Source organism: Cervus elaphus, chromosome 19 (assembly GCF_910594005.1).
Source record: "Cervus elaphus chromosome 19, mCerEla1.1, whole genome shotgun sequence".
Taxonomy (NCBI): domain Eukaryota; kingdom Metazoa; phylum Chordata; class Mammalia; order Artiodactyla; family Cervidae; genus Cervus; species Cervus elaphus.
In genome coordinates, this window is record NC_057833.1 from 87,356,226 (window position 1) to 87,367,120 (window position 10,895).

Sequence of the window (10,895 nt, forward strand, 5' to 3'; positions counted from 1 at the left end):
GTTTCAGGGCACTTACCACACATGGGGTGTCTGGGAAAGCAGCCGGTTGTTGCCTACTCCTGCCTGGGAGATAACCCTAGTGGGAGGAGCAGGCCTGTAAATGTTTTTCTCTTTCTAGTGTGGATTCTTGGCCAGGAACTGTTATGTGTGTAAACTACTGAAACTAATTCTCACAGTTGATGTAGGCTGGGAAAACAGGGAACAGGGAAAGCCAGGAGGCAAAGAGATGTTATTTGATGGATTAAAAAAAAAACAAATTCCAGTGCTGAGCCTGGAAGCTTCTTAGAAAAGGTAATGGGACCTTTTTTTCCTGTTGAACTTTCAAACCTTTCTGACCCTGCACTTTGAGCTCTGGAGTTTATCAGGGACACCAGGGGCCAGGAGTGTAGCAGGACTAAAGTTACCGGGACAAAGCTGGAGGCAGGTCAGCCCTCCACAGGGGAGTCCCCAGGGCCGCCTGCAGGCAGCCACTGCCACCAAGAACTTCTAAGGCCAAGAAAGGGAAGCCTAGAAACCAAACATCCCTGCCGACCCCAGGCAAATGTGTTCCTCATCAAGGCAGACCACAAACAAAGTTTATTAAAAAGCCTTGTGAAGGACATTCCAAATCACCAGCAGGCCTCTGTGAGGTGACTGTCCATTCTCCTGTGGACTCTCATTCCCGCCTCATTGGAGCTTTCCAAACACCGCGTCACCGGTGTGTCCAGGAAGGAAAATAAACAGGGGGCTCCGGCAGGCGGCCCTACAGCTCAGGGTGACCTGGCTCTCGGTGCCCGTCCGTGCTTTCTGACACCACAGGCTTGACAGGGATGACCTGAGAAGCGAGTACAAACGGCGCAGTGAGGCCTCATGGCCTGTGGGGTGGGCTTGCCCCCCAGGCCCTAATGGCAGCGCACCAGGCAGAGGAAGGGCCCTGTGGTTGCAAAAATGGTGGCTTAGGAAGATGGAGTGTGCCCTGAACTGGAAAAGTAATGTGCCTTCTGGGAAGAGAGGAGGTTTCAGCCCCCAAGGAACTGGAAGTTTCCTCATCTGTAAAATTGGTGCATTTCCCCAATAGATGAGAGTGGGACTGCACTGGTTAAAAGTGGGGACTACAGGTCTCAGATTCCCAGAGCATGATTCTCGGAGCATATCAGGCTATCCCATAGAAACCTAAGGCCCTATGGATCACAGTTTAACAGTTAAGCCAAGATTCCTTGGGAATTCCCTGACAGTTCAGTGGTTAGGAGTTGGTGCTTTCACTGCCAGGGTCTGGGTTCCATCCCTGGTCAGGAAACTAAGACCCCACAAGAAAAAAAGAGACAACCCAAACAAAAGACTAAGATTCCATGATTTTAAAGATTGCAGGTATTTAAGATTCTATGATTTTAAAATAATCTGAATAAACAATGGACCCACAAGGAAGATGTAAACCACGGAATATTACAGTTCTAGGTCAGGGACAGGGGAGAACTGGCTTTCCAGTCAGCACTCAGTCTCACCCTCTACGTGCCTGTCCATCCTGTCCATCTCCGTTGCCACCCTTTCAGCCAAGCTACTATCATCTCTGATAATTTACTCTTTTTATTTGTAATTTAGTGGTACTTTATATTTGCTTACAGAGTTATTTGTTCTATGTCTGCCTCCCTTACTAGCTTATCCAGTGGCAGGAACTAGCTTTTTTGATGACTTTTGTATCCCCTGCACCTTAGCCTCAGTGAATATTGGTTGAATACTTAAATGAATAACTTTATTTTAAGCTTTTAATTCATTCTAGAGACTGTTGATATAATGGCTGCTCCATTAGAGCTTACTACTTTTCAGACTGAAATCAGGGATGGTTCCAGGCAGCCTGGTTGACTGCACTCCGTGAGGTCTGGGGGCAAAGAGGTCTTGTCTATGGAGGATGAACAGAGTCTGAGCGGACCACATGTTCTGAGATGAGACACAGCCGCACATTAGGACAGGCAGATACACACACACACACACACACACACACACACACACACACACGTGTATCCATCCTTGGTCAGCTCTTGCCTGTTTACTCCACAGACATTATCTTTATTTGGAGAATCAATTATGAAATCAATCCCTCACCATTTCTCCAATAATGTAGCTAATAAAAAGAAAAGCTATTTTGACGGTGTCTGGTTTTCAGCTAAAAGGAGGGTCAAAACAGCAATTTTATCAGCTGCCCTTTGAAAGTGCTTCTATGTGACAGCAGTTCACAGGGGTAAACACGATGATTCCAGCCCCATTCTTGATATTGGCTCCTGCCTAAGGTGACAGATTGTGTTTCCTCCAGACCAGGACATCTGTGGGTAGACAGCAAGGTCAAGTCAAGGTTACATCATGACAGCTTGGTCATCAGAGCATGGCCCAGCCCTCCCCCATTGCCTATTTCAGTTAAGCACTAGCCAAAATGATGGGTTTCTGGGATTCTGGAGGAAGTGGGTCATGTAAAGAAGCCCTAGGCCCTGGGGTTTTGGTGAAAGTTTTTGTTTCAGAACTTCCAGTGCTAAGATTCTTCTGCAAGAAAACTATCCCAGCTGCATGGTGGCAATCCTGACTTGTTCTTGCCCCCAGTAGATTGAAGGCCCTTGAGGGCAGACAGAGGCTTCCTTGGTGGCTCAGATGGTAAAGAATCCACCTGCAATGTGGGAGACCTGGGTTTGATCCCTGGGTCAGGAAGATCCTCTGGAGAAGGGCATAGCAACCCACTCTAGTATTCTTGCTTGGAGAATCCCGTGGACACAGGAGCCTGGTGGGCTCCAGTTCATAGGGTCGCAGAGTCCCACACGACTGAAATGACTTAGCACGCAAGGTCTGAGATCATGCATTTTTCCACTTCCCACCTTCATTGTCTAGGCCTTTATACATACTTAAGATATGCAGATGACACCACCCTTATGGCAGAAAGCAAAGATGAACTAAAGAGCCTCTTGATGAAAGTGTAACAGCAGAGTGAAAAAGTTGGCTTAAAACTCAACATTCAGAAAACTAAGATCATGGCATCTGGTCCCATCACTTCATGGCAAATAGATGGGGAAACAGTGGAAACAGTAACAGACCTTATTTTTGGGGGCTCCAAAATCACTGCAGATGGTGACTGCAGCCACGAAATTCAAAGATGCTTGCTCCTTGGAAGAAAAGTTATGACCAACCTAGACAGCATATTAAAAAGCAGAGACATTACTTTGCCGACAAAGGTCCATCTAGTCAAAGCTATGGTTTTTTCCAGTAGTCATGTATATGGATGTGAGAATTGGACTGTAAAGAAAGCTGAACGCTGAAAAATTGATGCTTTTGTACTGGTGTTGGAGAAGACTCTTGAGAGTCCGTTGGGCTACAAGGAGATCCAACCAGTCCATCCTAAAGGAAATCAGTCCTGGATATTCATTGGAAGGACTGATGCTGAAGCTGAAGCTCCAATACTTTGGCCACCTGATGCAAAGAACTGACTCATTTGAAAAGACCCTGATGCTGGGAGGGATTGGGGGCAGGAGGAGAAGGGGACGACAGAGGATGAGATGGCTGGATGGCATCACCGACTCGATGGGCATGAGTTTAAGTAAACTCTGGGAGTTGGTGATGGACAGGGAGGCCTGGCGTGCTGCGATTCATGGGGTCGCAAAGAGTCGGACACGACTGAGCGACTGAACTGAACTGAATGGAGTAGGAGGGACTAAGCCTGCCTTCTGGACCTACCACTTGTGACTTGAGAACTTTGTGTGCATGTTACTTAATATCACTGAACCTATTTTCTCTCCTCTAACATGGGGACCATAATAACAGTTATCTTACTTGTATAAGGTTTTGTGAGGAGGATTCAATGAGATAATGCATATAAAACACAATAAATGTTAGTTTGTGCAATGAATGAGGCTGAGGGTGCTCCTCCTCCTTGAATCGGGGTCAGAGGAGATGTGGCACATACTGGGACCTCTTGTGTGTGTGTGTGTGGGGGGTGGTGGTGGTGCATCTCAGGCCTTCTAAGTTCACAACTTCTTTGGATCTGATTTCCAAAAACAAAGTGGAGACTACTTTGTTACTTTTAGTAACACTTTTTATTTAGGTATACTATTGGGGACCTTAATTCAAAAAAGGCATTTAATTGTTTATATCAAATTTTTTTAAATTGGAGTGTAATCGATTTACAGTGTTGTGTTAGTTTCAGGTGTACAGAAAAGTTAATCAGTTATACCTATACATCTATCCCTTCTCTTTTAGATTCTTTTTCCATACAGGTCATTACAGAGTATTGAGTAGATTTCCCTTTGCTGTATGGTAGTTCCTTATTAATTATCTATTTGATACATAGTAGTGTATATATGTCAATCCCAATCTCCCAGTTTACCCCTCACCCCATCCTGCTTCTCCCATGGTAACCATAAGTTTATCAAAAGAGTCACCTAAAAGAAACACATCACTTTTATTTACTCTTAGTAAATAGAAGCACCACGCTTCACTATCTAAGGTTAAAACTCCAAACACCCTTCTTTGATGTCCTAATAGTCCCTAGTGAGGTCAGGAAAGCAATGACCACCTCAGGAAGTACCCTAAAGAGGTCCTTGCACACCGTAGTCAGTGTGAACAGAGCTGGGGGAGACCCCGTCTGACAGGGTGTGGCCTGACTTGGAAGAGCTCTGCTGATTTATGGCCACTTCTTAGGCTGCCATCTTGTGGCAGTTGTTCTGAGGTGAGTCTGTCTGTGGGTAATGGGCTTGCTTCCTAACTTCTCTACAGACTCACTCCCTTGTGATTTATATGATACTTGAATACATTTGCAAGTGGGGCTGCTAACTCCAGCTGTAGAAACAAGATGATCTGAAGATGAGACCTTCTCCAAGAAAGACATCCAGGCCAGCACTGGGTGCCAGGTGTTCAGGTGACATGCCTCCCCAGGGCAGTGGTGAGGGCAACAGTAAGGGCTACCATTTAATGAGCATTTACTATATTCTATGGCTTAGTGCTTCCTGTATATTATTTCTTTTAATACTATAGCAACAACCCGCTGAGCTAAGGCTTGCTATCTCTCCATTTGACAGATGAAAAGACTGAGAGGTCAAGTGAAGTGAGGTGAAGTCGCTTAGTCGTGTCCGACTCTCTGCGACCCCATGGACTGTAGCCTACCGTGCTCCTCCATCCATGGGATTTTCCAGGCAAGAGTACTGGAGTGGGTTGCCATTTCCTTCTCCGGAGGATCTTCCTGACCCAGGGATCGAACCCAGGTCTCCCGCATTGTAGGCACAGACGCTTTACCGTCTGAGCCACCAGGGAATTCCTCTGAGAGGTCAAAGCACTTGCCAAAGTTACAGAGCCAGCGTGTGGTAGAGTTGGGACTCAAAATAAGATTTTTGGACCCAAAGCATGTGCTCTAAGCCCCGCTGTGTGGTCATAGGTGGGGTGTAGAGCCACTAATACCTGGGAGCCTGCTCTGGTTTGGGTTATGTGAGCTTGACTCAGTCACTTAACCTGCCCCCCACCCCCTCCACTCTGTTTCCTCCTCTGACTGGAGCTTCCTCATGTGGTGATTGAAAGGATTAAAGCACAGGTGAGGGCTCAGTAATGTGGGTTTCTTCCTTCCCTCGCTGGGAGGGCAGGAGTGCGAGGGACTGCCTCCCTAGTTAGGCTTCCCAGGTGGCTCAGCAGTAAAGAATCCACCTGCCAAGCAGGGGGCACGGATTGAATTCTTGGGTCAGGAAGATCCCCTGGAGAAGGAAATGGCAACCCACTCTGGTATTCTCGCTTGGAGAATCCCATGGAAAGAGGAGCGTGGCGGGCTACAGTCCATGGGGTCGCAGAGTCAGACATGACTGAGAGATTAAAGAGCTGCAGCGGCAGCAGCCTCCCTGCTGGTCCTGTTGGGACCTCCCGCCATTTCAGCCTCTCCTCCCTCTTCTGGCCTCCACAGGACCCTTGGCACCAGTACCAGAAAGTCTTTGATTCCTGATGCTTTGATCCATTTCTCAGTTTAATTATCTTGGCTGCGTGGGAAAGACAGCACTGGATAGTATAAAGTGCCCTTGACTGTAATTTTAGAGACCTTGGTTCAAGTCCAGTCCCAGGTCTGAGGCCTGGATAACTTACTTCTCTCTGGACCTCAATTTCCTCATCTATAGAATGGAGGGCTTGGACTTCCCTGTTGCTACAGTGGATGAGAGTCCACCTGCCAGTGCAGAGGACATGGATTGGATCTGGCCTGGGAAGATTCCACATGCCTCAGAGCAACTAAGCCCAGGAGCCGCAACTACTGACTGCGTGCTGCAACTGCTGAAGCATGAGAGCCTAGAGTCTGTGCTGCACAGAGAAGCCACTGTAGTGATAAGCCGGCACACTGCAACTAGAGAGGAGCCCCCCTCACCACAACTTGAGAAAGCCTGTGCACAGCAACAAAGACCCAGCGCAACCAAAAATAAATACATACAAAAATACGTACATGCATACATACATACATAAGAATGGAGGGTTTGTGCATATACAGGACCAGTGTGCATATGTAGTCCGTGCAGCCACTCCCTGGTTCTATACCCCCTGTAGACATGATTAACCAATTGCAGCAGCTTTCTCATTGATCCTGGTTGTATTGGTAGTTCAGTTATTGTTGTTGAGTCGCTCAGTCGTGTCTGACTCTGTGACCCCATGGACTGTAGCACGCCAGGCTTCCCTGTCCATCACCAACTCCTGGAGCTTACTCAGACTCATGTCCATCAAGTCAGTGAGTCCATCTTGTCCTCTGTCGTCCCCTTCCTGCCTTCAATCTTTCCCAGCATCAGGGTGTTCTCTAATGAGTCGGCTTTTCTATGACTGGATGCCATAATCTTGGGATAGTTGCAGAGCCTTCCCTTACATGTAGGGGCAACTGGTTAGAGTTGAAATGACAATTAAAACCTCTTGGATATTCCAGTTGGTTGTCTGATAAGGGTCTTTGCAGCTCTCACTCCACTATCTGAGCCTTTAATGCTCTGAGGGGCAGTGCAAAGAATGTGGGTCTGAAGTGAGGGGAGTGGATTCTAGCTCTAGAAACATCACTTAGCAGTCCGTGTAAGTTGCTTACACTCTAAGTGCTGTTTTCTCATTTGTTTAAAAAAAAAAAAGAGTCCTGGCATGCTGTGGCTGTTGGCATTGTCATGTGACTGAAATCACTGCAGCGTCCATGAAGGCAGGACCTGGGTCCCTGTCAGTGCTGCCCACTCTGTGCCTGGAACAGCGTCTGGTCTGGAGCAGGCTCTCCATGAATTTTTGTTGAACCAAAGCAGAGTGAAATATGAAACCTGTAGAAATGGACGAAACTACAACCTGGTGAAATACATCTCTGAAGAAGTGGTTCTCAGGGACTTCCCTGGTGGTCTGGTGGTTAAGAATCTGCTTTCCAATGCAGGGGGTGCAGGTTCCATCCCAGGTCGGGGAACTCCATGTTCCCACATGTCGTGGGGCAGCTAAGTTTGAGTGCTGCAACTGGAGAGCCTGCACACAGCAGCTACTGAGACAGTGTGCTCTAGGGCCTGTACTCCACAACTGGAGAAGCCTCCATGGGCTGCAACTAGAGAAAACCTATGTGCTGCAACAAAGCCTGGGTGCAGCAACGAAGACCCAGGGCAGCCGGAAAAAAAAAAAAAGAAGTGGTTCTCAGTCTTAATGAAGCATAAGGCTGATTATGGAGCCCTTTCAACATGCAGATCCCTGGTCCCTAGCGCAGGGATCTGACCCAGGATGTCTGAGATGGGGCTTAGGAATCCATAGGTTCAACAAGCTTTCCTGGGAATTCTGCTGCAGGTGGTCCAGTGCCCACTCTGGGAAATATAGCTCCAGAATTGAGAAGTTCAGAGTAAATAGAGAGGCCTTACCTTGTTGCCAGTTGTTCTCAAGGAGTTGACTTCCCACTTTGGAGTTCCCAGAGCCAGGGAATCTGTGATGGGGTCATCTGGAAGGACAGGTCCCTCCTCTCCTCATTGGCTGCCACCATGAGAGGCCCAGTCCTCATCTGGTTGATGCTGTTAAGTTTCTATGCTCACTAGCAGAGTAGTGCTCAAAATTCTCCAAGCTAGGCTTCAACAGCACGTGAACCGAGAACTTCTATATGTTTGAGCTGGATTTAGAAAAGGCAGAAAAACCAGAGGTCAAATTGCCAGCATCCAGTGGATCATAGAAAAAGCAAGAGAATTCCAGAAAAACATCTACTTCTGCTTCATTGACTATGTTAAAGCCTTTGTGTGGATCACAACACACTGTGGAAAATTCTTAAAGAAAATACCAGACCACTTTACCTGCCTCTTGAGAAACCTGTATGCAGGTCAAAAAGCAACAGTTAGAACCAGACATGGAACAATGGTCTGGTTCAAAATTGGGAAAGGAGTTTGTTAAAGCTATATGTTGTCACCCTGCTTATTTAACTTATATGCAGAGTACATCATACGAAATGCTGGACTGAATGGAGCACAAGCTGGAATCAAGATTGCCAAGAGAAATATCAATAACATCAGATATGCAGATGACACCACCCTATGGCAGAAAGGGAAGAGGAACTAAGAGCCTCTTGATGAAAGTGAAGGAGGAGAGTGAAAAAGCTGGCTTAAAACTCAACATTCAAAAAATGAAGGTCATGGCATCCGGTCCCATCACTTCATGACAAATAGATGGGGAAACAATGGAAACAGTGGCAGACTTTATTTTCTTGGTCTGCAAAATCACTGCAGCCATGAAATTGAAAGATGTTTACTTCTTGGAAGGAAAGCTATGATAAACCTAGACAGTGTATTAAAAAGCAGGCATTATTTTGCTGACAAAGGTCCATATAGTCAAATCTATGGTTTTTCCAGTAGTCATGTATGGATGTGAGAGTTGGACTAAAAAGAAAGCTGAGCACTGAAAAATTGATGCTTTTGAACTGGTGTTGGAGAAGACTCTTGAGAGTCCCTTGGACTGCGAGGAGATCCAACCAGTCCATCTTAAAGGAAATCAGTCCTGAATATTCATTGGAAGGACTGGTGCTGAAGCTGAAGCTCCAATACTTTGGCCATCTGATGCAAAGAGCCAGCATATTAGGAAAGACCTTGATGCTAGGAAAAACTGAAGGCAGGAGAAGAAGGAGACAACAGAGGATGAGATGGGTGGATGGCACCATTGACTCAATGGACATGAGTCTGAGTAAGCTCTGGGAGTTGGTGAAGGACAGGGAAGCCTGACATGCTGCAGTCCATGGGGTTTCAAAGAGTCAGACATGACTGAGTGACTGAACAACAACAACAGATGAGAGGCCCAGTCCTTATCTGATTGATGCTCTTAGGTTTCAATGCTCTGACCTGTGAGGCCCATGTAGAAAGCAGCCAGGCCAGGAGCATTTCCTCTTTCATTTCAAGTATAATGGGAATTTTGGGGGAGTCTAGGTTTCCAAGGCTGCTCATCACCAATTATCCTGGGGCAGATTCTAAGTTACTTTGCCCGGCTCCTTCCATAAACCTCAGGCAGGATCCTTGAGGAAGGGCAACCAGGAGTCAGGCTGGTTGGGGCTCAGGCAGGATACTCTGGTTGAGATAGTGGTGGGGTGTGTGGGTGTGTGTGAGAGAGAGAGAGAGAGAGAGAAAGAGAAAGAGAGAGAGACACTACATGATTCCCAAAATAACTGAGTGGAAAGTGAAAAACAGCCAAATGTTTGGATTTTTTCTCTGCATGTTGCTAAACATACAGATCTTTGCAAACGTTCATGTATTAGATGGAAATTAAAATGTTTTATCCTGATGTTTTGGGGTGTGATAATGAAGCTTGCAAGTAGATGATAGGTTACGACTTATCTTTGGATCATCCTACTTTACTTCACAGTCACAGTTCATCCCTGTCATCATCATCACTTAGGCCAAATTCGTGAATTCTAAAGAGATAGTAGGATTTTCGAGCTCTTCTTTTTTAAAACCCTTACTGATTTGATTGCGTTGGGTCTTAGTTGTGGCATGCAGGATCTTCATTGTGTCATGTGGGACCTTTGTGTGCATGGACTTTCTAGTTGTGGCACACAGACTTAGCTACTCTGTGGCATGTGGCATATTAGCTTCCCAACCAGGGATCAAACCCATATCCTCTGCACTGCAAGGTGGACCAACAGGGACATCCTTGAGCTCTTCTTAAAGATTCAAAGTAACTCCAGTTTAAAAATTATGGTTCTTTCATCTTATTCCCAGGGCCTTCTTCCCACAGTCAACAAGATCTGCTAACTTCATGTGCTTCTTATAAGGATTAGACAAGTTAACACATGAAATGTACTTACAACTGTGCCTGATAAATTCTCACAAAATGACGCTCATCTTTCTTTACTACAACACCACCGCCATGGCTGTTACTACTACTATAGCTATTACAGGGCTTCCCTGGTGGTTCAGTGGTAAAGAATCAGCTTGTCAATACAGGAGATGTGAGTTTGATCCCTGGGTCAGGAAGATACCCTGAAGAAGGAAATGCCAGCCCATTCCAGTATTCTTGACTGGGAAATCCCATGAATAGAGGAGCCTGACAGGCTACAGTCCATGGGTCACAAAGAGTTGGACATGACTTAGTGACTAAACAAAAACAACAACTACTACTACTACCACTCTAGATGTATTCTGTTAACATAAATCCATCCAGAGCAACCTTTAGTTATTTCAAGCCAATGGGGAATTGTTTGTCCTACAGTCATTAAATTCTCAGCCAACTGAACTCTCATGCTTTAAAATGGGAGATCTTGGTAGCTTTAGCCAATGGAACATGGAGGTCATGCTGGACTCCCTTGTCCTTATAAATAAAATTTGGTGGATACATCCTCGTTTTTCCTGTGGTCTCCTGACAAACAGCTAGTGATTGTCAGGACACAGCATGGCACAGGGGAAGTGCTTTTTCAGTTCAGTTCAGTTGCTCAGTTGTGTCCAACTCTTTGCGACCCC